Source organism: Hemitrygon akajei, chromosome 30 (genome assembly GCF_048418815.1).
Source record: "Hemitrygon akajei chromosome 30, sHemAka1.3, whole genome shotgun sequence".
In the NCBI taxonomy this organism is placed as follows: Eukaryota; Metazoa; Chordata; class Chondrichthyes; order Myliobatiformes; family Dasyatidae; genus Hemitrygon; species Hemitrygon akajei.
Window position 1 is genome coordinate 13,309,248 of NC_133153.1, and position 25,734 is coordinate 13,334,981.

Genomic DNA, 25,734 nt, shown 5'->3' on the forward strand with positions numbered 1-25,734 from the left:
TGGGGATTGAAGATAAAAACCTTCCAAACACATTAAGAAATCCTTTCTCAGGAATACCCTGCCCTGTTAATTCACTGCTGTAAAAATCTTACTTGGTGTTTATTAAAGTTACACATGCTCATTAGGAAAATTAATTCCTTCAAAATCTATTTGCATATTTGATCAAAATGCTGAAAATCTGAAAACAAAAATTGCAAGGTACACTCAGCAGTTTAGACAGCATTTGTGAAGGAAAAAAATGCTGGAACTCCTCAATAGGTCTTTAACCTAAAATATTAAGTCATGCACACTACTTCTCAAAAATCTGGCAAATGTGTCATCATACAGTGCTTTTCCCAGTGGCAGCTACTATGGAGACACAGCTCCCTGGCCAAAGAATTCGAATTGACTCAGTTTAATGTTATATTCACCCTTCTCAATTTCTCTGAACGGTTACCCTCAGAGCTGAGCAAAATTCAAAAAGGTTCAAGTGTTCAATCAATGTCCAGACCTGTAGTGTGAAGTTGATCCAGGGAAGTGTATTTTGTGCAGAGGTCAGCATATTTTACCTGAGGAATCACTCAGATAAAAGTGATATTGAAGCAGTAGAAAGGGAAAAATAATACATGCTGTTGTCAATGGAGGTGAATTCAAAAAGGAAGATGCAGGTAAACATTGCGTAATTTTTGCTCTCCCATCTGGTTATTGGTGGCATGATCAGGGTCCTTTATTTACATTGAAGTTTGAAAGTTCATTACAAAACTCTTTGCTGTGACCAGTGGCTGCCTTGATGTTCTGGGAAGTACGGTTGTAGAAGCTGAGCAGGACAGTCTCCTGGTAGTGACCTTCCTCTTGTTTCTGGTGCTCTTGAAATCAGTCTTCGTGTCCCTTACCTAGAGACTTGTTGCTCTTTTTTTTCTGCACTAGCTGTTGTCTTTGATTGGCCAGCATAAGCAGCATGCAGCACACAATGAAGTCTCCACATCTGCTTGAGGTATACTGTAAAGCTCCTCCGCTGGCAGAAAAATTCACCTCCAGGAAACCACTGAAAATGTCACACAATGTGAACTCTCTCAGAGTGAAGAAATCACTAAACATTCGACATCAGGAAACACCTCTAAACCTCTCATGACCCATAACAAACTGCATATTGGGAAAATAAAAACCTTTCCTGTTACTTAAAAACACTGGATTACTAAAGGTAGAGGAATCCAATCTACAACTGCCTAGGTTCATCGGAAGACAGCAATGAGGGGAAATCCTCACCTCTCAGTACCAACTTTTCCAAATGTTAAAACAGATGAAATTATTTTGTTGCAAATGCAGTTTTGAGCAGCAAATTGGGAAACATCACAGATCCAATTACTTGGAAAGGCTCACTCGTCCAAGAGCGTAGTCCAGTAAAAAGGGGAGGGCAGAAGTTCATGCAGGACATATTTCTGAAATGATGGTCTTTGGAAAGCTGACTGTGTAAATACACTGTCATCCAAGAGCCAGTTATGCTATGGAATCTCTCTGGGAGTGGACTCTTTGCAAATGAAAATGCTTTGTTTCAGTTGGATTCTGATGTTTTTAAACCAAGGTACTTTGAAAGTCATGAAAGAGGCACAAGGTCTGTTGCTTCACAATCATTTTATTAAGTATTAATAGAATAAAGAAAATTGACAGAGTGATAGAAGTCTAGTAAGTAAAGGGAGAGAGGAACAAAAAGATGGCAAATCCATGTGTCGGACTCTTTTTATTCCCCATTGCTAAGAAACATTCCATTCCAATCCACAGATAACAGTTAACCAATCGGATAGCCCCTATTCATAAAGCAATACCAAGAGAACCAAAATCATACAAATATGACCACTAGGCTACACACTGAATAACTGTATATACAGTACATACTGTTACCACTAGGAAACATACAGAAATACAAGTAAATGAAAAATACTAACAGGCAATTTGTTAAAAATGCAAAGAAATTAACAATTAAACAGGTTAATCCAACACTTCTTACCCTTCCCCCAACCTATCCTGAATGTGTGCCATTAACATACAGATGCCTTTATTGATGGGAGTTCCATCAATACTGGCATTTACAACCAAGGCACTCAGTGAATGAGCATCTTGATAGCTAAATGCTGTCACATTCTGTGGACGTTGGAATAATCTGTATGTAGTCAATTCTGATACTACCCAATGAGATCTCCTAATGTCAGCAGAATGTCCCTTTACGTCACAAGGAACAAACTTATTTCAACTGTGTTTCAAGTTTAAGTTAAACTATTCCAAAATGGACAAGCATGGACTTCTGAGCTCCAACTTTCATCAGTATAAATGGAAGCAGCTAACATCTTCAAATAACAAGACATTTAACTCGGTAACGAATTATGTATTTAAATGACATACCGAACAAATTAAGACACTATCAATACTAATACAGTACTATAAAACTGTGCATCACTTCCTAACAGTTCTCAACAGAAGAATTCATCCAGTGTACTTTTGATTGACTGTAAATTAACAAAATCAGCCCAGACACCTACTGTCTTCATACAATGCTTTTGACAATTGCATCCTCCATATCTTAACTTTCATTGTAACATTCAAGATGATTGTTGATATCTTAAAAATTTTCATAGTTCCTAACTTGTTGAAATAGTGAAATAATTTCATTTTCACTCCCTGCTGTTTCTGGCATCTTCAAGCCTGAATGTTTGTATCCGCAGTAGCAAAACAGTTCTGAATTGTCTTACTGTTTATTAATCGCCAATTATCTGTGACAAATATCACTGCTTTTTTAAGACAAACTCAAACTGATGTTATTTCAAAACTGCTCACTCTCAGTACAGCATAGTGTCTAATGGGCACAGGTGCATGTGACTGACACTATGTAGAAAACCTGCAGATGCTGGAGATTCAAGCAACACACACAAAATGCTGGAGCAACTCAGTAGGCCAAGCAGCATACATGGAAAAGATGCTAACACGAGGAAATCTGCAGATGCTGGAAATTCAAACAACACACACAAAATGCTGGTGGAACACAGCAGGCCAGGCAGCATCTATAGGGAGAAGCACGGTCAACGTTTCGGGCCGAGACCCTTCGTCAGGACTAACTGAAAGGAGAGATACTAAGAGATTTGAAAGTAGTGGGGGGAGGGGGAAATGCAAAATGATAAGAGAAGACGGGAGGGGGTGGGATGAAGCTAAGAGCTGGAAAGGTGATTGGCAAAAGTGATACAGAGCTGGAGAAGGGAAAGGATCATGGGACGGGAGGCCTCGGGAGAAAGAAAGGGGGAGGGGGGAGCACCAGAGGGAGATGGAGAACAGGCAGGGTGATGGGCAGAGCGAGAGAGAGAGACAGAGAGAGAGAGAGAGAGAGAGAAAACAAAACAACTAAATATATGAAGGATGGGGTAAGTAGGGGACGAGAGGCATTAACGGAAGTTGGAGAAGTCAATGTTCATGCTATCTGGTTGGAGGCTACCCAGCTGGTATACAAGGTGTTGTTCCTCCAACCTGAGTGTGGATTCTTCTTGACAGTAGAGGAGGCCATGGATAGACATATCAGAATGGGAATGGGACGTGGAATTAAAATGTGTGGCCACTGGGAGATCCTGCTTTCTCTGGCGGACTGAGCGTAGGTGTTCAGCGAAACGGTCTCCCAGTCTGCATCGGGTCTCACCAATATATAAAAGGCCACACCGGGAGTACCGGACGCAGTATACCATACCAGCCGACTCACAGGTGAAGTGTCGCCTCACCTGGAAGAACTGTCTGGGGCCCTGAATGGTGGTGAGGGAGCAAGTGTAAGGACAGGTGTAGCAATTGTTTCACTTACTAGGATAAGTGCCAGGAGGGATGGGGGGGGGGGGGGGGGACGGGGGACGAGTGGACAAGGGAGTCGCATAGGGAGCAATCCCTGCGAAAAGCAGAAGTGGGGGGGAGGGAAAGATGTGCTAGGTAGTGGGAAAAGATGCTGTCTGGTCTGCTGAGTTCCTCCAGCATTTTGTGTGTGTTGCTATTTAGAAACCATTCAGCAACAGTCTACTGTCCCAATTAAGCAGTGAAGTGTCTCAAATAAATGAAGGGAATAGCAGCTATTTTCTCGATCAGTTTCTGTTCTTTAAGAGTTGTCCTAAATAAGCAACTTTTCCATCTAACTGATGGCCCAAGTAACCGGAATCCACTATAATAGTTATAAAGAGCAACTGATCAACTGCTGATTTAAAATAGTATGCTATGAGGGGTTATTGATAAGCTCATGGCCTAAGGTAGAAGGAGTCAATTTTAGCACATTTATTTTTCAACACAGTCCCCTCCTACATTTACACACTTAGTCCAGCAGTCATGGAGCATACGGATCTTGGACCTCCAGCAAGTGTCCACAGCAGGGGTGATTGATGAGTTCGTGCCTAAGGTAGAAGGAGATGAGTTATAGAAAGTTTGAAGTTAATAACTCAACAGTTAATAACTCATCAGGGGTGATGAGTTATTAACTGAAAACCTTCTGCATAATCACTCAAAGAGTTGACCTGCATGTGCATGTAATGAGAGCTGTATAACTCATCTCCTTCTACCTTAGACCACAGACTTATCAATCACCCCTCGTATTTTTAAATATCCATAATAAAATCATCATTAAATATGTGAATAGACCAAGTTATTTAAGATTAATAAGTTAAGAGTATAAAACCATTCTACCTGGTTAATTCCAAAATCAGCTGCCCCAACATTTTCAGGGTGACCAAATCACATATATTTGAAGTCATTGCACTAACAGGGTAAATGTAGTTTTCATTTTGCAAATTAAACCAAAACTTTTTGAAGATACGTTACTCAGCAAGTAGGGTTTATAAAGATTTCTGAACAATCAGAATTTCCTTAATTTCAAATGCAGACATACTGCACCTCCTGGCTGAGCTGCGAGGTTGATTTTTGGGTGTTGCTCCAAATGGAGACCAGCAAAGAGAGCACTAACTTACTGAGCAAGTCAAGCCTGGAAATGAACAACAAGCCTATTCATCCAAATGAAGAGAAACAGCTGCAACAGAGAAGAACAAATAAAAGATAGTTTTTGAATTACGTTTCTTTCAATCTTTCCAACTTTTTAGAAATGCTTTCAATTGCTCAATGATTTATAATGTTATGTTTTAATTTTTTTAAATACATATTTAATTGGTCTAATTGTTTTGGAAAAGCAGCCAAAGAACTTGACAGCTTTCACATTTGGAAGGCTAGAGGTAGACAAATTGCTGGGACTTAATAACCAGAGGAGGTGGCTACACCTATAGTGAACCTCCTGGTTTTCAGAGGGTAGGGAACCTCCCAAGAATAGTAGATGTTATATATATCCTGGCAAAAAGAACACCATGAAGACAAAAGAACACTCCAAGCAACTCTGTGAAAAGGTTTTTGAAAAGCACAAGTCAGGAGACTGATACAAGAAAATTTCCAAGTCACTGAATATCCCTTGAAGTACAGTTGTCAATCATCAAGAAATGGAAAGAATACAGCACAGCTGTAAATCTGCCTAGAGCAGGCCATCCTCAAAACTGAGTGACCATACAAGAAGGGGACTTGTGAGAGAGGCCCCAAGAGACCAATGACGACTCCGAAGGAGTTGTAAGCTTCAGTGGCTGAGATGGGAGAGATTGCGCATACAACAACAGTTGCCTGGGTGCTTCACCAGTCACAGCTTTATGGGAGAGTAGCAAAGAGAAAGCCACTGTTGAAAAAAACCCACATGAAATCTTGGCTAGAGTTTGCCAGAAGGTATGTGAGAGACTATGAAGTCAGCTGGAAGAAGGTTCTATAGTCTGATGAAACCAAAATTAAGCTTTTTGGCCATCAGACTAAATGCTATGATTGGCATAAGCCATACACCACACATCATCAAAAACACACCATCCGTATCGTGAAACACGGTGGTGGCTGCATCATCCTGTAGCGATGCTTCACTGCTGCTCGCCCTAGAAGGCTTGTGAAGGTAGTGAGTAAAATGAATGCAGCAAAATACTGGAAAATCCTGGAGGTAAACCCAATGTAGTCTGTAAGAAAACTGTGACTTAGGAGAATATTTCTTTTCCAGCAAGATGATGAGCCCAAGCATAAAAGCCAAAAGTACACAGGAATGGCTCAAGAACAACAATGTTAATGTTCTGGAGTGGCCAAGTCAGAGCCCACACCTCAATCCAATTGAGAATTTGTGGCTGGACTTGAAAAGGACTGTTCAGTCATGATCCCCATACAATCTGACAGAGCTTGAGCAGTTTTGTAAAGAAGAATGGGGGGAAAATTGCAGTCTCCAGATGTGCAAAGCTGATAAAGACCTATCCATACAGACTCAAGGCTATGATTGCTGCCAAAGGTGCATCAACTAAATACTGACTTGAAGGGGGTGTATAATTATGCAATCAATTATTTTGTGTTTTATATTTGAAATTAATTTAGATCGCTTTGTAGAGATCTGTTTTCACTTTGACATAAGTCTTTTTTCTGTTGATCAGTGTCAAAAAAAAGCCAAATTAAATCCACAGTGGTTCAATGTTGTAAAACAATAAAACATGAAAACTTCCAAATGGGGTGAATACTTTTTATGGGCACTGTAAATACAATTATATATACTTAAGGTGAAGATAGATAACTATTTGAAAGATTGAGAAATTCAAGCTTATTCCCCCCAAATGGCACAAAGCTGGCACTACTAGGCATGATATTATAGAATGGCAGGGCAGCCTGGAGAGGCCTAGTGTTCTATATTCATGCTTCTATATTTTTTTGTGTTCGAGGGGCATGACATCACTAGGTGTCAATTTTTCCAGCTAGCTCATATTCGGGGCTTTTCATCTAGACCACCTATTCGACATTATGACACGCAGAGACTTGCCTTTTTGATTCAGAACCTTACCTACCAGTTGCCAGCAAAAGTAACAGCAAAGCCACGCATCAGGACTTTGAACACACATTTAATACTGCTTCAAAAGGCAAATTTCCCAGTATAAATGTTTGGGATTTGAGCAGTCCAGCTCAAGCATGCATTCAGAAAATGAATAGCAAAATATAGGCAAGAGTTAGAAAAGCTCAGTAATCACATTGCAACCATTAACCTACTTACCTTAATTGGTAAAGAGAGCACCAAAATGCTGTAACTGAAGACATTTCCCAGCAAGTCCTGGGCAGCTAATGCAAAATATTGTAAAATTACTTTAAAATATCAAATTTATGGTAAGAGTCCTCAATCCATTAATTTGTTTTATAACTAAATCTGTTTCTTGCTGTATAACTTAAATCAAGTTTGGATGATGCCATTTTCAGATGCTGGTTTTTATTCAAGTACACAGAAAAAAGGAGAAACCATAAACCAATGGATTTATATTACAGGAGGTAATTTGATCCATCTTGTTTCATATTCTCAAAACCCTGTCATTTGCTTGGCTTCAAATATTTATTGGTGTTCAACCTAAATGTTAAAATGACAAGTTTTGACTACTGCCTGTTGCAATCATTGCTTCAATCATTCTCCATAGCTTAGTTTTCCCCAATCTGTCTCCCCATTGCCAATGGGCATGATGGCCAACCAGTGTTTTCACAAAATATGGAACACTCTTTGGGGACTGTTGTAGAACAGAGAGAACTAGGTATATAAATAAATAGCTCTCAAAAGTGGCATCACAGGTAGACAAGGTGTTGAAGGCTTTTGACATGTTGGCATTCATCAGTCACGGCGTTAAGGAAAGGAATTATGCTGCAGTTGCACAATGCCTCACCTCAAGTAGCGTGCCTGGTATTGTGTATTGTGTAAGAAAGATGTCATTAAGCTGGAAAGAATGCAAAGAGTTATGAGAATGTTACCAGGAACTGAGGGCCTAAATTGCAATGAAAGTCTAAGACTTTATTCCTTGGAATGCAGATGACAGAGTGTGGCCTTATAAAAGTCCATAAAATCATCATGACCATAGACAGGATGAACACACACAGACTTTTTCCTCAGGGGAAGGGAATCAAAAACCAGATGGCATAGGTTTAGGGTGAGAGGGGAAAGATTTAAAATGGACTCAAGGGGCATTTTTTCATGTAGAGGGTAGTAACAAGTTACCAGAGGCAGTGGTTCAGGCAGGTACAATAACATTTAAAAGGCAGGTACATGGATAGGAACCAGAGGGATGTACACCAAATGGAGCTATCTGACAACTTGTAGCATATAAAAACTGCATTGAGTGATTTAAAAAAAAGTAGTTAATTGCTTTCCATCAACAATGTCTCTACAATCTGAGAAACTAATTTGTCCAGTATAGTCCAAGTTTTCATTATATCAGTGAGGACTATGCAGTTCAAAACAACTCTCTCCTTGTCACTGGAAGGCTACACTGACATAAACGGCTTTGACAACCAGGCTCACCAGCTGCCTATGTTGTGAATGAAAATTAATGCTTGGGAATTGCCTTGACATATAAACTAACCTAATTACTGTATGTGTGATGAAACTCACTACTTACTCTTATCCATGAAGTGATTTCTTCAATTTGTTTTAATTGCTGGAAATCTACAGAAGTTTGTGCTGACCATCTTGGTTAGCTATAAGTAACTGGCAGTTTACGAATCTGTTTAAATAGGCAGTAAGAATCTGAACATGATTTAGAAAGTGCAGAGTACGAGGGAAGTAGTCATAATGAATCTTTATGCCTACCCAACATCAAGGACATATATACAGAAAGGGGCCAGTGACTTCATGAAGGATCCCACTCACCCTGCACATGAACTGTTTGACCCACTCCCATTGGGGAGTAGGCTACATAACATCCATGCCAGGACCACCAGACTCAAAAATAGATATTTTCCTCAAACAGTAAAACTGACCCACACCCCCACCACCACTACTTTATCAACCTTTCCTATCAGAGTCACATTATCTACAATAGTGTCACTTTATGGACATGCAATCAATGTATACAAGCTATCTTATGTACTTGCATTTATTTTTATTGTTGATTCCTTTATCTTATTGTGCTTTGTCCGTGCTGCATCAGATCTGGGGTAACAACTATTTCACACCAAATGCTGGTAGAACACAGCAGGCCAGGCAGCATCTATGATTTGCCTGGTGTGTTTTTGGTGTACATTTGGTACACATTTGTGTACCAAACAAATGTTTGGTGTGTGCATTTGGTGTGAAATTGTTTGAATTTCCAGCATCTGCAGATTTCCTCGTGTTAACAACTATTTTGTTCTCCTTTACACTTGTTTACTGGAAATTACATTACACAATCTTGAATCAGATAGTGGTTTGATTACAACCTGAATACTGTGTTCATATCTGGGTTTCATACTTAAGGAAAGATGTGAAGGATTTGGAGAGGTTTATCACAATGATTCTATGTCAGAGGTAATGCAGTGGATAAGAGAACTTTGGTCATTCCTAAGTGGGTGCAAAGATATCTGATAGAGACAAAATCAGTTGTGTGTCAAGTGTACGTAGTACTTCCAAATAATAGACCCGTCAAGATCAAGGAGACAAGAAATAAAAGTGATCAGAAAAAGAATCATAAGTGATATGAAGAAAACATCTTTTACAAGCAACTCACGCTTCACCTAGCAGCCCAGCCCAGCCAAACTTAAGAAATCTTGTTTGGGTGGATGCTGCACGATGTGTCCCGTTACAAAGCAGCACCCCGAAATAACAAACAGTACACAATATGCGATTAAGCTTTTTAACTCTTACTTTGACTATATGGCTAGTAGAGAAACAAAATAAAAGAAATAAAAGGGCCCAATCTTATTAAACAGTCTGGAGCAAAGCTGAAGCACATTGATAAGGCGATTGTCTGCCACTGACCTCCTCTGATCGTCACTGCCCTTCGGACCCTAGCTCCGAGTCCACTCCGTCCGGCGGTCCACCAAATCTCTCCATTCGCATCTTCCCTCATCTCTCCCTCTCTCTGGCAAAAGCCCGCAAAATCAACTCCTTCCAGATTCACAAGACAGGGCTTGTGAAATCCTGACTGGCTAACATGCATACCACAGTGCTGTTATCTCCAGCCATAACCCAAATATTGCTGCTACAGAGAAACCGTTACTTCAGCAGTGAACATTACAGAGAAACCGTTTCATTAGCCTTAGCAGTGAAACGTTACAGAGAAGCCATTACAGCACGTTACATACACAATGAATGCTTAGGTTCTAGAAAGCACTGTAAGGAGTAACAGTGTAAACCAGGGGTGTCAAACTCATTTTAGGTCACGGGCTGGATTGAGCAAAATGCAGCTTCATGCGGGCTGGATCAGTTGGACGCGTGCGAATGCAGCTTTCGTTGCCTCCGTTTTTTCAGCCTGCTCTCATGTGTCTCAGTCTCTGCTATAACTACAAAGTGTTTCACTTTACAAATTCCGTTTCTTATGAAGAAGACTGCCGAGCAAGACTGCCGAATAAACACTAAAAACCCCGAAAACCTGGTACCTGAATAAACTCAGCATTAGCCTTATCATACGCCATAGGCGCTTCAATTACTGGGGCCAGCTTTAATAGTAATTAGATATTATCTCGCGGGCCAAAGATAATTCCAGCGCGGGCCGGATTTGGCCCGCGGGCCTTGAGTTTGACATATATGGTGTAAACAGATTCAATTGAAGTGTTCAAAAAGGTGATAAAGAAAACTAGCAAATTGGTAAATTGGCTTATAATTGTCACATGTACTGAGATGCAGTATAAAACCAGTCCTGCATACTGTCCATACAAATCAATTCATTACATCAGTTCATTGAGGCTGTACAAGGTACAACAGTAACAGAGTGCAAAATAAAAGTGCAGTTCAGGTAGACTGTAAGGTGCAAGGTCACAACGAAGCAGGCTGTCAGGTCAAGAGTTCATCTTATCATACCGGTAAACCATTTAATAGTCTTGTAACAGCAGAACTGAATCTGTCTTTGAGCCTGGTGCTATGTGCTTTCAGGCTTTTGAATCTTCTGGCCAATGGGAGGCAAAAGAAGTGAGAATGTCTGGTGTGTGTGGGATCTTTGATTATGCTGGCGGCTTTATTGAGGCAGCAACAAGTGTAAACAGAGTGCATGGAAAGAAGGCTGGTTTTCATGATGCTGAGATATGTCTACAATACACTGCAGTTTCTTGAGGTCATGGGCAGAGCATCAATAAAAATCAGTGAGGGTTTAAAGGGTTGTGCCAAATTTCTTTAGCCTTCTAAGGAAAAAGAGGCACTCATGAATTCACCTGGACATGACATCAATGTGGTTGGATCAGGACAGGCTGTTGGTGACGTTCACTCTGAGGAATTGGAAGCTATCAACCCCATTGAGCTGAGCACTATTGATATAAACAACAGCAGATGCACCCCTCACTCGTCCCCTCTTCCTGAAGTCAATGGCCAACTCTTTTGATTTGCTGACATGGAGGGAAAGGTTGCTGCCATGACACATGACTAGAGAATGCTAGGGAATGTAACTCACTCAACTGCTCATGCAAAGGGTTGAAACATCATATGTATCTGAGATGCCACCATTCTGTGATTTACTAACTTTATGAGGAATACATTTATGCAGCTCTGAGCAGTTTGCTAACAGAGTCTATGTCTAGGAATAGTCCAGATATGGATATCTGGCCCTTGGGCACAGCTGCCTCACAGCTCCAGAAACCCGGGTTCAATCCTGATTTCCAAGCACTCTCAGTGTGGAGTTATGGGTAGACTAGCAGTTAGCATCACAACATTACAGCACCAGCAATATGGGTTCAATTCCATCGCTGTCTTTAATGAGTTTGTACATTCTCCCCATGACCACATGGGTTTCCTCCCACATTCCAAAGACGTACACGAGTTAGCAGGTTAATTGGCCACATGGGTGAAATTGGGCAGAGCAGGCTCACTGGGCTGGAAAGGCCTGTTACTGTGCTGTATCTCTAAATAAAACTAGCTGGAACTCAGATGATCAATCCCAATATACAGACAAGAACTGTACCATTTCAATTCAACTTCCCATTTCCATTCTTACATTTCAGTCCATGACACCCTCTACTGCCACAATAAAGCCACACTCAGGCTCAAGGAGCAACACCTCACATCCAGTCTAGGTAACCTCCAACCTGAAGATTGAAACATCAATTTCTCCTCCCTTTCTCTCTTTTAGAATTCCCCATTCCCTTCCCCACCACCACCCAATCATGACCCTCCTTTCCTTTCTCCTATGGTCCACTGTTCTGTTCTATCAGATTCCTTCTTCAGCCCTTCACCTCTCCCTGCTTCTTATTTCATCCTTCCTCCCCCTCCCACCTTTTCCCTTCCCTGGCTTCACCTATCACCTGCCAATTTGTACTCTTTCCCCTCCTTCCCACCTGATTCTGGTTTCTTCTCCCTTCCACTCCAGTCCTGATGAAGGTCTTGGCCCGAAACGTTGATAATTTAGTCTCTTCCATAAATGTGAATATTGGATTTTTGTGAATGTTGGACAAGAATTATTTATCTTCCTTGCTCCTACACACTACAACCTATTTATAATAACCAAAACCATATTGATTTTTTGCCTTATTACTTGTCACATTGTCAAGGAACTGGATATCATTCTTGATACTTCTTTGTTTGCTTTTGCAAAATTAACTGTCACACTACTCTATATTACACTCGATCTTTACACGCCACCCCTTGATAAACCTGTTATCCTCTTTTAAACTTTCCAAGTTATTTTGCAACTTTTCCATTCATATGTCATTAAAAGATATTGATTCTATTTTTATTTTCAAATCACTCTCAGTGAAACATACTAGCCTCTGGATATCTCCAATACATTAACGGCAACTTTAGATTTCTTTCTTCAACCAACTTTCCTTCTGACATCATGAGCCTTGCACTTTTATCAATAGCCCAATTGCCAGAACAAGTTATATAGACCCTTGTCCGACACAGTTATTTCCTCAAAACCACAGTCATAAAACTCTTACAATATGGGAGGTTATTCAGCTTAGAAAGCCATTACAGTCCCTAGTGGAACAGTCCCATCAGCTTCTACATTTTAATTATAGTTTTGTATTTTATTCCTTCTCAAGTACTTATCCAATGCCCCTTTTATTCTGTTTTCATTTCTTATAAGAATATAATAACATAAATGTGTCTATTATCCTGAAACATTGTACAGGGGCCAATCAGAGGAAAGAATTACAACAAAAGCATGTGTAACTAAAGTAAATCTAAATAAGACTTATATTCCTGCACTGCATCTTTTCTGTCAATGGATGAGGCACTAAAAAAAAGTCAGTGATTTTACAAATAGGCTTCATATCAGGCATCAAAATGCATTTTAGATAGGGTCTAAATGCTTTTATGCTGTACATCTGATTAAAATAATTTTGAAGAATATCATTAATATCAGATTTCAAATGTCAACATCAGTTGCACTTGTAGTTTCAATGACAAAAATATCAAGAATCTTAATTCAAATGGAGAAGGGGCAAGAATCATTTGGCAAGGTATAATCATTCACGTTAACAGAATTACTGATATTAAAGATGAAAAATAATCATGCAAAATCTCATCTATTTGTTTTCTATTTTATTATAGCTATGTCTGTACTATGCCAAAATTTATTTAAACATTTTTGTCTCAAGAAACTGTAATTTAAAATAGCACCTTTCTTAAAAGGATATTCATAGTATGTCATCCATGTTTAATGATGAAATTTTAATACACATTTAAGATACACACAGGTCTATTTTCACAAACTGTGTGACATTTAATGGGATTGGTTTCCTGGATCACCTAAATACCAGAGTTAAAAGATCCACAGATATTACAGATCACCTAAATATCAATATGACACTAATTTGGATTGATACCATTATTATCTGAAAGAAAAAAAAGTAAACGAAATCTGCAGAGACTATCTTTTCTCCATGACTGTGGCTTCCATTCCACTCTTAAGTGATCAAGTACCTGACTGCACCTTTTCTGTTTCTTGCACATTTGATCCTACCCATGGATAGGGTTCAAGTGTCCTCACTTTTCAGCCCACCAGTCTTCACGTCCAACAGATACCATAATTTCTAACACCTCCAATGAGACTGCCACCCACTTCAACATTTCCCCCCTTCCCATCTTTTCACACTCCACAGTCGCCATGGTAGCAAAGCGGTTAACGCAACACTATTACAGCTCGGGATGCTGAAGTTCATTCATAGTGTCTTCCTGCAAGGAGTTTGCACGTCCTCCCCATGGGTTTCCCCTGGGTTAGTAGGTTAATTAGTCATTGAAAATTGTCCCGTGATTAGGCTAGGGTTGTATCAATGGATGCTGATGGCACATTTCAAAGGACCTGTCCCACACTGTATCTCTAAATAAAGAGAATAAATAAAAAAGTGGATTCCTTTCAGTGACAGATACTCTGAGTACTCTATTCTCTGTCCAATTCTGTCACATCCAACAACGACATACTTTCTCAAGACGATTTCCCCATGCAGCCCAAGGGATGACTCACCTCTCATTGAACCACTTTTCATTCCACTATTCAACTCAAATAGTGCTTCCAGATGAAGCAGTCGTTCTCTTACACTTCCCAGTTTCATGCATTGCACTCAATGTTCACAATGTGCTTCCCTCTACATCAGTGAAACCAAACACAGATTGCATGACCATGTTGAAGAACACCAGTAATCTTTCTACAAGGGCAGCCCTGTCTTGTCAATCACAATCACCTTAATTCACCATCTTTTCCCATTCTATCCTTTCTTCAGCATCCTTCAACATCCTAGTGTGGCCTAATATGTTCCTAAGAAACAACATTGCATATTTGGTCAGGGTATGTTGTTGAATTTAAAAATTTTAGTTTAATATACTTTTTTCTCATCCATAGCTATTACACTGTCCACTTCTATTTGTTTCTTTTGCCATTTCTGCCTCTGACTGATAACTTTTAAACTGAGTGTTAACTTGACACCTTCTCACAGACACTCACTATTTTCCCTTAATTCAACCTCACACCTTAATCCATGCATGCAACTTAAAGCACTTTTCCAATTTTAATGAATCAAGGTTGCTTGAGCTGAAATGTTGACTCTGCTTTTCCCTCCATTAATGGTACTTGACTGGCTGAGTATTTCCAGCACACCTGCTTTTGTTTTAATTCTCACCTGCCATTTATCAACCGATCCTGCCAGCGCATGTCCATTTGCTGTTGTTACCATATCCTCACAGTTTACTACACTCTTAAACTTGGAATTGTTTGCAATATTTGAAATGTTATCACAAATCATCTAAGCACATCAAAATAGCAAAGGCCCTGGCAGTAATCTCCGGGCACACCATTGTGTACCACCTTGCAGTATGAAAACAACCATTTTGTCTATTTTTCAAGACTTAAAGGGATCACAGAAAGAGACTTTAAATCAATTTAACATCACAATAAAATATAGAAGAACAGGAAAGCACCAGGTCCATCAGCTAATTTTGTTGCATCTCAATTCTTTCTGTATTCAGGAAAATACAAAACATCACATGGTTGACCAGGGTAATTTACTTTGTATACTGGCCAATGTTTTTTCCATAATCAGCAAGATTAAAAGCAATTATCTGATCATCACCATGATGCAATGAAGGATCTTGCATACATAGAACAGTACAGCCCATTATGCCATGCAGACCCTTTAGCCAATTACAAGAACAATCTAACCATTCCTTCCCACATAGCTTTCATTTCTTTTTTCATCCATGTACTTGTACGAGCCTCTTAAACGTCCCTATTGTAACTATCTCTACCACCATCTCCAGCAGTGCATTCTATGCACTTACCACTCTCTGTGTAAAGAAACCGACCTCTGACTACCCTTATATTTTTCTCTAATCACCTTCAAAGTATGTCCTATCATATTAGCCATTTCTGCCCTGAGAGAAAGGCACTGGATATCCATTCTATCTATGCCTCCTGGTAATTTTATACACTTCTCTCAAGTCACCTCTCATCTTCCTTGCTCCAAAGTGAAAAGCCCTAGCTCACTCAACATTTCCTCATAAGACATGTTTTCTAATTCAGACAAAATCTTGGCAATTCTCCTAAAGCTTCCACATCCATTCTATTATGAGGCAAGCAGAACAGAACACAATACTGCAAATGTCACCTAATGTCATACTGCAACATTACCTCATGGCTCATGAACTAAATTCCTCAACTAAGGAAGACCAACACACCATACACCTTCTTAACCACCTTGTCAATCCGCACAGCAACTTTGAATGATCTATGGCCTTGGACACCAAGATCGCACGGTTCCTCAACACTGCTAATACTCCTGACATTAACTTTGTACCCTAACATCTAGTTCAACCTTCACACTTTTCCAGATAGTACTCTGTCACTTGTCAACTCAGCTCTACATCCTGCAATGTCCCGTTGTAACCTATGACTACCTACACTAATTCACAACACCATAAACCTTAGTGTCATCATCAAATTTACTAACCCATCCTTCTTCTTCCTTGTCTAAGACATTTATGAAAATCACAAAGAACAGGAGTCCCAGAATAGATCCCTGTTGGACACCAGTAACTACAGAGCTCCAGGCAGAATACACTTCACTCTGTCACCTGTGGGCAAGCCAATTCTGAATCCACGCAAGCAAGTCTCCATGGATCCCATGCCTCCTAACTTTCTGAATGAGCCTACGATGGGGAACCTCATCAAGCACCTTACTAACATCTATAGACACCACATCCACCACCCTAGCTTCATCAAAAAAGTCATCAGCCTAGTGACACGTGACCTGCCCCTCACCTGGTCATGCTGTCTTTCACTAATCAAACTATGCTTCTCCAAGTGCTCATAAATTCTTTCCTGCAGTTTGTACAAATTGGTAATTCTGCTTTCTGTATTACCGTATCACCAAATGTCATAAGCATTTTATTGATATATAGCAGGGGTCACCAACCCTTTTTTGCACCGCAGACCAGTTTAATATTGACAATATTTTTGCAGACCGGCCGACGGGGGGGGGTTAATCTCGACTGGAATATAGGTGATAAGCCAACTATAAATCACTTATAAGTGTCTAATACCCCCAATTTCATTTCTAAAAGAGTTCACCTAACGAATTTAATATTAAACACAGTGCATATTTTCCTTGCATGAATATAGTGATAAGTCAATTATGTCACTTATAAGTCAATAGCATCATAATATTTTAAGTAACATTTGGATATTAAACACACAGCGCATATTTTCCTCGTATGAACATATAAAAACATTGCAACACACCAATATCGCTGAATCAGTGGGAGACCTGGGCTTGTTACCCTGCAACAAGATGGTCCGATCGAGGGGCAACGGGAGACAGCGATACTCGAAGAGGGTTCCTCATGTCCAGTCTATTCTGCAATTTAGTTTTTGTTGCATTCATTGCAGGAAACCTCGCTTCGTAGAGATATGATGTTGGAAATGAAAGCAACATTTTCAGTGCTTTCGTTGCTATCTCCGGATAGTCAGCCTTGACTTTGATCCAGAATGCCAGCAGAGATGTTATGTCAAACATACTTTTCAGCCCACTGTCATTTACAAGCTTGAGGAGTTGAGCTCCTCCCCGTGCTGACATGATGATTCACCAGGGACATTCACAAATGGGTCACGGACCCATTCCTTTGCACGTCTTGGGTCATTTGTGGTTGGGAAGTTAAGCTCGAATTCTGTCGACAACAAAGATAGGTGATAGCACACCAGCTGTGAGAAGGACGGTGCAGCTTTAGTCTCTCCCAAAATCCTAGCTAATGTTGGGAACATGTCAAATATGCCCCTGTCCACTCGCCATCCCCACAGTTCCAGTTTGGCTTTGAAAGCAGACACTTTATCTGTCAACTTGACGACAGTTGTCATTCTCTCCTGAAGTGACAAATTGAGTTCATTGAACAGGTTCAGGATGTCACACAGATAAGCCAGTTTTGGTATCCACTCTTTGTCACTGAATTGTACTGCCAGTGGTGACTTTTTTCCTTAAAGAAATCTCTGTAGCGGCTCTCTTAACTCAAAAACCCTGGCCAGGGCTCTCCCCCTTGATAGCCACCTGACTTCAGTGTGTAAGAGAAGGCATCCATTTCCTCGCAAATTCTTCACCAACAGAAGCCTTAGCAATACGGCTAGCCGCTAAATATGACGCTCTCAGAGCAGCAGCATTTGTGGAGGCGGTGGCTCTCAGCACTTGCTTTTGTCCCGCTTGCTCATGTTTTTCCGCTCAAAAAAGCTCAACCGGTTTGTCTTTAAGTGCAGGGTGCTTGGACTCAAGGTGCCGAGGCAGTTTTGAGGGCTTCATTGCCTCATTAGACAGGTTGTCTCCACATATCACACACAAGGGGCTTGGAGCGTACGAGTCACTGGTCGCATTAAAGCCATATTTTATGTACGACTCGTCGTATTTTCCGTTGAAAGAAACTTTTTTTTTGCGGTCTCCGCCTCAGTTGTCTCTGCATTATCACCTTTAGGCCTTTTATGTCCCCTACCACCTCTTCCAAAGAAACTCTCAAGCAACGTTTGTTTTTTTACTCATCGAGTAGTTGTAGGTTAATGACTGATTGATGAGCTCACGTGGGTAACGACCTTGCATGCATTCAAGTTCAACAGGGAATGAGGAATGGTGCAGCTGACTCATATCATTTCATATCGCCAAATCATATTGTTTCCTTGCAGCCCAGTAGCACATGCTTTGTGGCCCGGTACCAGTCTGCGGCCCAGTGGTTGGGGACCACTGACATAAAGCACTCTGTGAAATTTTATAGTGAAGGTTACTATATTAAATGCAAGTTTTTTTTTCATTCTTACATCATCATAGTAATCCAAAGCTAGAAGGTGACTACTGTCAACCATCAGGCTCTTGAACCAAAGGGGATAATTTCACTCAACTTCACTTGACCCATCCTTGAAATCCTCCCAAAACCTATAGAATCACTTTCAAGGACACTTCATCTCATGTTCTCGATCTTTAATGCTTTTTTAAATTATTGTTATTATTTCTTTCTTTTTGCATTTGCACAGTTTGTTATCTTTTGCACACTAGTTAAACATGCAAGTCGGTGCAGTCTTTCATTGATTCTATTATGGTTAATATTCTATAATGAATTTATTGAGTATGCCCACAAGAAAGTGAATCTCAGGATTGGATATGGTAACATACATGTACTTTGATAATAAATTTACTTTGAACATTTGAACTTTGCACTTTTCTGTGGTTAGGAATGCGCATGCCTTGTTGCCTCCAAGGAAGATGCTTCACAGCAATTGGTATTTCCATAGCAAAGAAAGTTTTAGTGCTCAAGCAAACTCTGTTCATCCTCAAAGTTAATAGATGATATAGGTTAAAGAAAAACAACCTCAGCCCTGCACTATGACTACACTCTGCATGGCGTGGTCAAGACGTTTGAGAGTGTATCAAATTCCACTTCCAATCAGTTTCAAAACTATACTGCCATTTGCACATTAATGTGTAATGAAAATTTGACTCGAGTATGGCAATAAAGCTGTAGCCTTAAAGTGTACATGTTAGTTAATTTATCCCGTTGTCAGACTCCTGGAATAATCGGGAATATTCTGCTTTGTCTAAATCTAAGGATAAGTGGAAACACATTTCAGCAGAAATGTCAGATATTAAATTACAGCGTTAATAGGCAAGGAAAGAAAAACATATAAAAAGAGACCTAGCAATTATACTTTGAAGCAGGGATTTCCTTATGCATTATAATCATATTTTGATTAAAACATTAAGGCATGTTGCAACTCCACTCAATGGACATTAAAAATTAGACAAAATAATAGAAGTCAATGTTTTCTGCAAAAATTGTGGCTGATGTCACAGAGTGGCCAGACTTAAACTACAAATTCCAAAGAAAAATCACTTCTATACAAAATGCTAATGCCAAACAAGCACAGAAAGATTACTGAATTTCAAAAGTCCTTTAAAAGAGAATAAATGTCAAAACTAATCCTGCACTTTATTCAACGATCAGTTGCTAGTTTGCTAGAGATTTATGTACAAAATATATCCACACTTGGAAGCAAGAAGTTGCAATAGGTTACTGCTGAATCTTTAATCAGTATAATGTGACACTTGGCATTGAACCAAGTCCTACAGACTTGCTGCTGTGCACTGCCAAGTATGCTGCTCACCACCATTTGTTTTGACTGTGGTTTCCATTGTCTAACTTTCACGATGATGGATACAATCTGAAACAACAATGTCCTATATTTAGGCAACTCACCATGTTCCAAAACAAGCTTCTCTTTATCTGGTAAAACACAGAAACTTTATGCAGGAATTAATGAAAATGTAAATTGAGCTTGGAGGGAGAGTTAAAATCTAATTTCTTACAACCATTTTCTGAACTCCAGACTCCTTGTGATTTTTTCATTAAAATAAGAGCTAAAACAAATTTTAAACACAAGACATTCTGTAGATACTGAAAATCATGAACAACATGCACAAAATGTTGGAGGAACTCAGCAAAGAAAAAAAATTGGCTTCTTGGGTTTTCAACTTACGAAGAAACAATTAAAAGTGATTTTGAATTGATTGACTTTACCAGTTGGCAAATTTTATTCCAGATTATTTATACAAGTCTCTGTGACCTAAATGACTAAGTATGTTATTTATTTTTATTTAGAGATACAGCACAGAACAGGTCCTCTGGCCCAAAGAGCAAATCTGCCCAGCAACCCATCTATTTAACACTAAACTAACCACAAAACAATAAAAAATAACCAATGAAACTTTCCTTGGATTTTGGGGGAAACTGGAGCACCCAGAGGAAACCTATGGGATCACAGCAAGAATGTGCAAACTCCTTACAGATGGCACCAGAACTCAGTCCCAAGCTGTAATAATGATGCACTAATCATTATGCTACCGTGGAGCCCTTGTTGTCAGAGTCGACATGCATTCTGATTTTTTTAAAAATCAAAACACACATTGACTCGCACTTCTTCTAAACAATACGATCCAGCAACAGAGTCCATCACTGGGTTAGGAGACTGCTCATCTGCAGTTTTATTAAATATACTACTTAGATTGGTACAAGATTCTGACAGACAGACAGACAGACATACTTTATTGATCCCGAGGGAAATTGGGTTTCCTTACAGCCACACCAACCAAGAATAGTGAAGAAACATAGCAATATAAAATCATAAATAATTAAATAATAATAAGTTAATCATGCCAAGTGGAAATAAGTCCAGGAACAGCCTATTGGCTCAGGGTGTCTGACACTCCGAGGGAGGAGTTGTAAAGTTTGATGGCCACAGGTAGGAATGACTTCCTATGACTCTCAGTGTTATATCTCGGTGGAATGAGTCTCTGGCTGAATGTACTCCTGTACCTAACCAGTACATTATGGAGTGGATGGGAGTCATTGTCCAAGATGGCATGCAACTTGGACAGCATCCTCTTTTCAGACACCACCATCAGAGAGTCCAGTTTCACCCCCACAACATCACTGGCTTTACGATTGAGTTTGTTGATTCTGTTGGTGTCTGCTACCCTCAGCCTGCTGCCCCAGCACACAACAGCAAACATCATAGCACTGGCCACCACAGCCTCGTAGAACATCCTCAGCATCTTCTGGCAGATGTTAAAGGACCTCAGTCTCCTCAGGAAATAGAGACGGCTCTGACCCTTCTTGCAGACAGCCTCAGTTTTCTTTGACCAGTCCAGTTTATCGTCCATTCGTATCCCCAGGTATTTGTAATCCTCCACCATGTCCACACTGACTCCTTGGATGGAAACAGGAGTCACTGGTGCTTTAGCCCTCCTCAGGTCCACCACCTTAGTCTTTTTCACATTAAGCTGCAGATGATTCCGCTCGCACCATGTGACAAAGTTTCCCACCGTAGCCCTGTACTCAGCCACATCTCCCTTGCTGATGCATTCAGCTATGGCTGAGTCATCAGAAAACTTCTGAAGATGGCAAGACTCTGTGCAGTAGTTGAAGTCCGAGGTGTAGATGGTGAAGAGAAAGGGAGACATCAAGAGATGTGAAGATGGTGAAGAGAGAGTCATCATCAAGTACTATAGCACAGAGCCAGTCCCAAGTACTTATCCAAACTTTTCTTATATGTTGAAATTGAACCTACATTCACAACTTCACTGGTACTTACTCCAATTTCACATCATGCTCTGAGTGAAGTTGTCCCCCGAGGTTCCTCTGAAATATTTCGCCTTTCACCCTTAACCTCTGTCCTCTAGTTCTAGTCTCAGTAGAAAAAGATGCTTGCATTTACCCTATCCATATTCTTCATAATTCTTTATACCTTTATCAAATCTCCACTCATTTTCTTATACTCCAGGGATAAAATCCTAACCTATTCAACTTTTCCCTATGACTCAGACCATCAAGACCTTGCAACTTCCTTATAAATTTTCTCTACTTTTTTTCCAATCTTATTGATATCTAGGTAGGTGACTGCACACAATAATCTAAATTTGGCCACACCAATGCCTTATACAACTTCAACATAACATCCCAACTCCTCCACTCAATACTCTCAATCATGAAATCTAATGTGCCAGAACCTCTCTTTTTATAACCCTTTCTACCTATACATTCTTGATATTAATTTCCAAAAAAAGAAAGAGCAGACACAATTTTAACTTAAAGTCAAAAGCAGTGAGGAGATAATAAGCTGACCAGAGGCCGTGGCAACAATAATACACTAGTACCATAAGAAAATAATCCTCCCAACCTCAAATCCCACCCAATCAGGGCTGTAATTATCTCACCCAGATTATAATACATTTCTCTTATAACTATAACAAAATCCCAATGCCCGGTGCTAGTAACACTTGTAGACTTGGGGTTCAATCTTCCTTGCCTTTCCACCCAAGTCAATCCAAGCCAATAAAAGCTATTTTAAAAGCATTGAACAATGCAAAGATCATAACATTCTTTTTCAAAAACACATACCTAATACTTTAAAACAATGAAAAACATTAAACAAATCATATACCTAAAGAAATACATGACTTACATTCTTATCTTCCATATCTGCCTTCATAGAATCCCCAAACAAACGAATTCACTGATCCCATAAACAGAAAGTCCTCAGAAATCTCAGCAAGATCCTTCTGAACTCATCGGCAACACCTGAATAGGAGTACGAGCTAGGGACCTCCAGGATGCCATAATTGTGACCATACTCAAGAAGGTAGATAAATCTAATTGAGTTAACTATTGAAGTGTTTCCCTGAAAAGTCTTTGCAAGAGTTGTTCTTAATGTCTAGTGGCTCAACAGTTGCTTCATGAATTGGAGTGTACATTAATTCATCTGGAGGCACCATTAACATGATTTTTACTGTGTCACATTTCCAAGAGAGATTCAGGGAGAAACATCAACCACTTTACATGGTGTATTTGACCTTAAAAATTCCTCTGTCTCCATCAAGTGCAAATTTAATTGTCATTAATGTATACATACAAATGAAATAAGAGTTCCTCTGGGGCCAAGGTGCAAAACACAGTACATCAAGATAGATTATGAAGTACCCATCTCAAGTTCAGGTGCTCTCAAATTCAACTACGTCTGATTCTTGCTATGTGAAAGCAAATAATGATCTGAACCAATAGATCAGAGAGCTCCTAATTCACTGCAGTCCAGGGTCGGGTGAGGTTGTATTACCCCTTCCAACAATTTTCTCGCTACAATACTGTAGCCAAGGAAGTGAGGTTCAATGAAGCTAATCTACAGAAAACACAAGAGTCTATTCAACCCACATCTTCTCCACTCCAAAAGTAAGGTCACTCCAGCCTCAATGAACTGCAATGCACAGAGAGTGTTCATGTATGCACATAATCAGAGGCCCTCTTCCAAGTAATCATTGATCCACTCACTGAAGCCTTTTCAGAAAATGGACTTACACTAAACAACTAGAAGTAAAGGTCTCCTACCAACCTCCTTTCACTGTGGAATACCTTGGGAGATCAAGATCTCAAACTAACATTAAACCAATGCTGGAGATAGTAGTAATCCCTGCCATCCTGTAAACTTCCAAGAGATGGAATACTTACACTAGATATGGAAAAAGCACTGATAAAATACCATCAACCTTATCTCCCCAAACTTCTCCAAATCCACTGTGAATCTAAACCAGAGTTCTCTTCCAAACCAATATCTCCAACATCAGAGCTAAAGCACAGATCCACAGCACACACCATGTCATTTACTATGCAAATTCTCATGTAACACATTAAAATATTAATTTGTAGCCAATTGGAAACATGGTTTTTAAATGGAATGCAGTAGCCAGATATTTAAAGCAATACAGGACACAGAACATATTTTACTAAACAAAATTTAACCCCTAAAGAATAATGTGAATGGTAAATGGAATAATGTAGTGATATTGCACCCCCATGAAAGGAGACAATATATATTGACAACATTTTAATGCCGAGTTGAGGATGGGGAGAGTGAGAAAGGTAGGCTAGAGTGATCTATAAACAAATATATAAAAGTGGAAATTGAAGTGGATAGTATGCTAAAATCGATTAAAAATTGTACTTACTGGAAAAGCCAGTTAAAAGAGTAGACCTATCCTCTCCTTAATTATCCTCTTTTTCTTCATACAAGTATAAACATCTTGGGATTCTCTTGTTCACCAGGGACATTCCATGGACTCTTCTAGCCTTCCTAATTGCCTGCTGTGCATTATCCTGCTATCTTTATACTCCACAAGGGTCCTGTCTGATTTTAGCTTATTTTTCCTTCCTGAATAAATTTAGAACCTCCTAGGTCATCCTAGGTTCCCATTTCCCTACTCCTTACCAAAACATGCCAATCCTTAATTCTGACCAGCTGGTCTTTAAACAACTCCCACATGACAAACATGGACTGGTCTGATAGCAGCTGCTCTCAGAGTCCCTTAACTCTTGTCCTACACTGTTGCAATTTGCCCACTCCCAATTTAGTACTTTCCAACAAGAACGGTTAACCTTACTCACATCCATCTTAAAACATAATGAGTTGTGGTCAAGATTCCCAAAACCTCCACCCACGATCAGGTCTGTCACCTGGCCTGGCTCATTTACCAAAACTAGGTCCAGTATGTTCTCTCTTCTAGTTGGACTCTCCAATTATGTTTTAAGCCTCCTCTGGAATACATCAAACAAATCCTACTCCATCTAAACTTCTTGTACTAAGGAAGTTCCAATCAAAATTGGGGAAGTTAAAATCCCCTGCTATGACAGCCATGTTGTTTCTGCACCTTTCCACAATTTCTCTACATATCTGTTTCTCCATCTCTCAGTAGTAATCGGGAGATTTACAGTATACTCCCATCAGTGTAATTGCATCAATCATATCTAACACACAAAACGTTGGAGAAACTCAGCAGGCCAGGAAACATCTATGGAAAAGAGTAATCAGTCGATGTTTTGGACTGGACAGGAAGGGGAGAAGTTATAATAAGAAGGTGGGGGGGAGGGGAGGAAGAAATACAAGGTGGCAGGTGATAGGTGAAACTGGAAGATGGGGAGGGAGTGAAGTGAAAAGCAGGGAAGTTGATTGGTGAAAGAGTTAAAGGGCTGAAGAAGGGGGAATCTGACAGGAGAGGACTGAAGGCCAGCGAAGAAACGGAAGGGCTTTGAAAGCATGCCTTCAGGTTGGAGGCTATCCAGATGGAATATAAGTAATTGCTCCTCCAACCTACCCAACAAATTGCCTCTGTTGATGAGCTCTCCAGTATGTGCTCCTTCATCATAAACGCTCCACCTCTTTCAAACAACCCCACCACCACATCTAAAACAAT

The 25,734-nt window shown here is 39.9% G+C and overlaps 1 protein-coding gene across 2 annotated transcripts in view; it reads right to left on the minus strand.

Moving 5' to 3' along the window:
• efl1 (elongation factor like GTPase 1) overlaps positions 1-25,734 on the minus strand; it is a 280,941-nt gene that overhangs the window by 156,608 nt on the left and 98,599 nt on the right. The window lies entirely within an intron of this gene.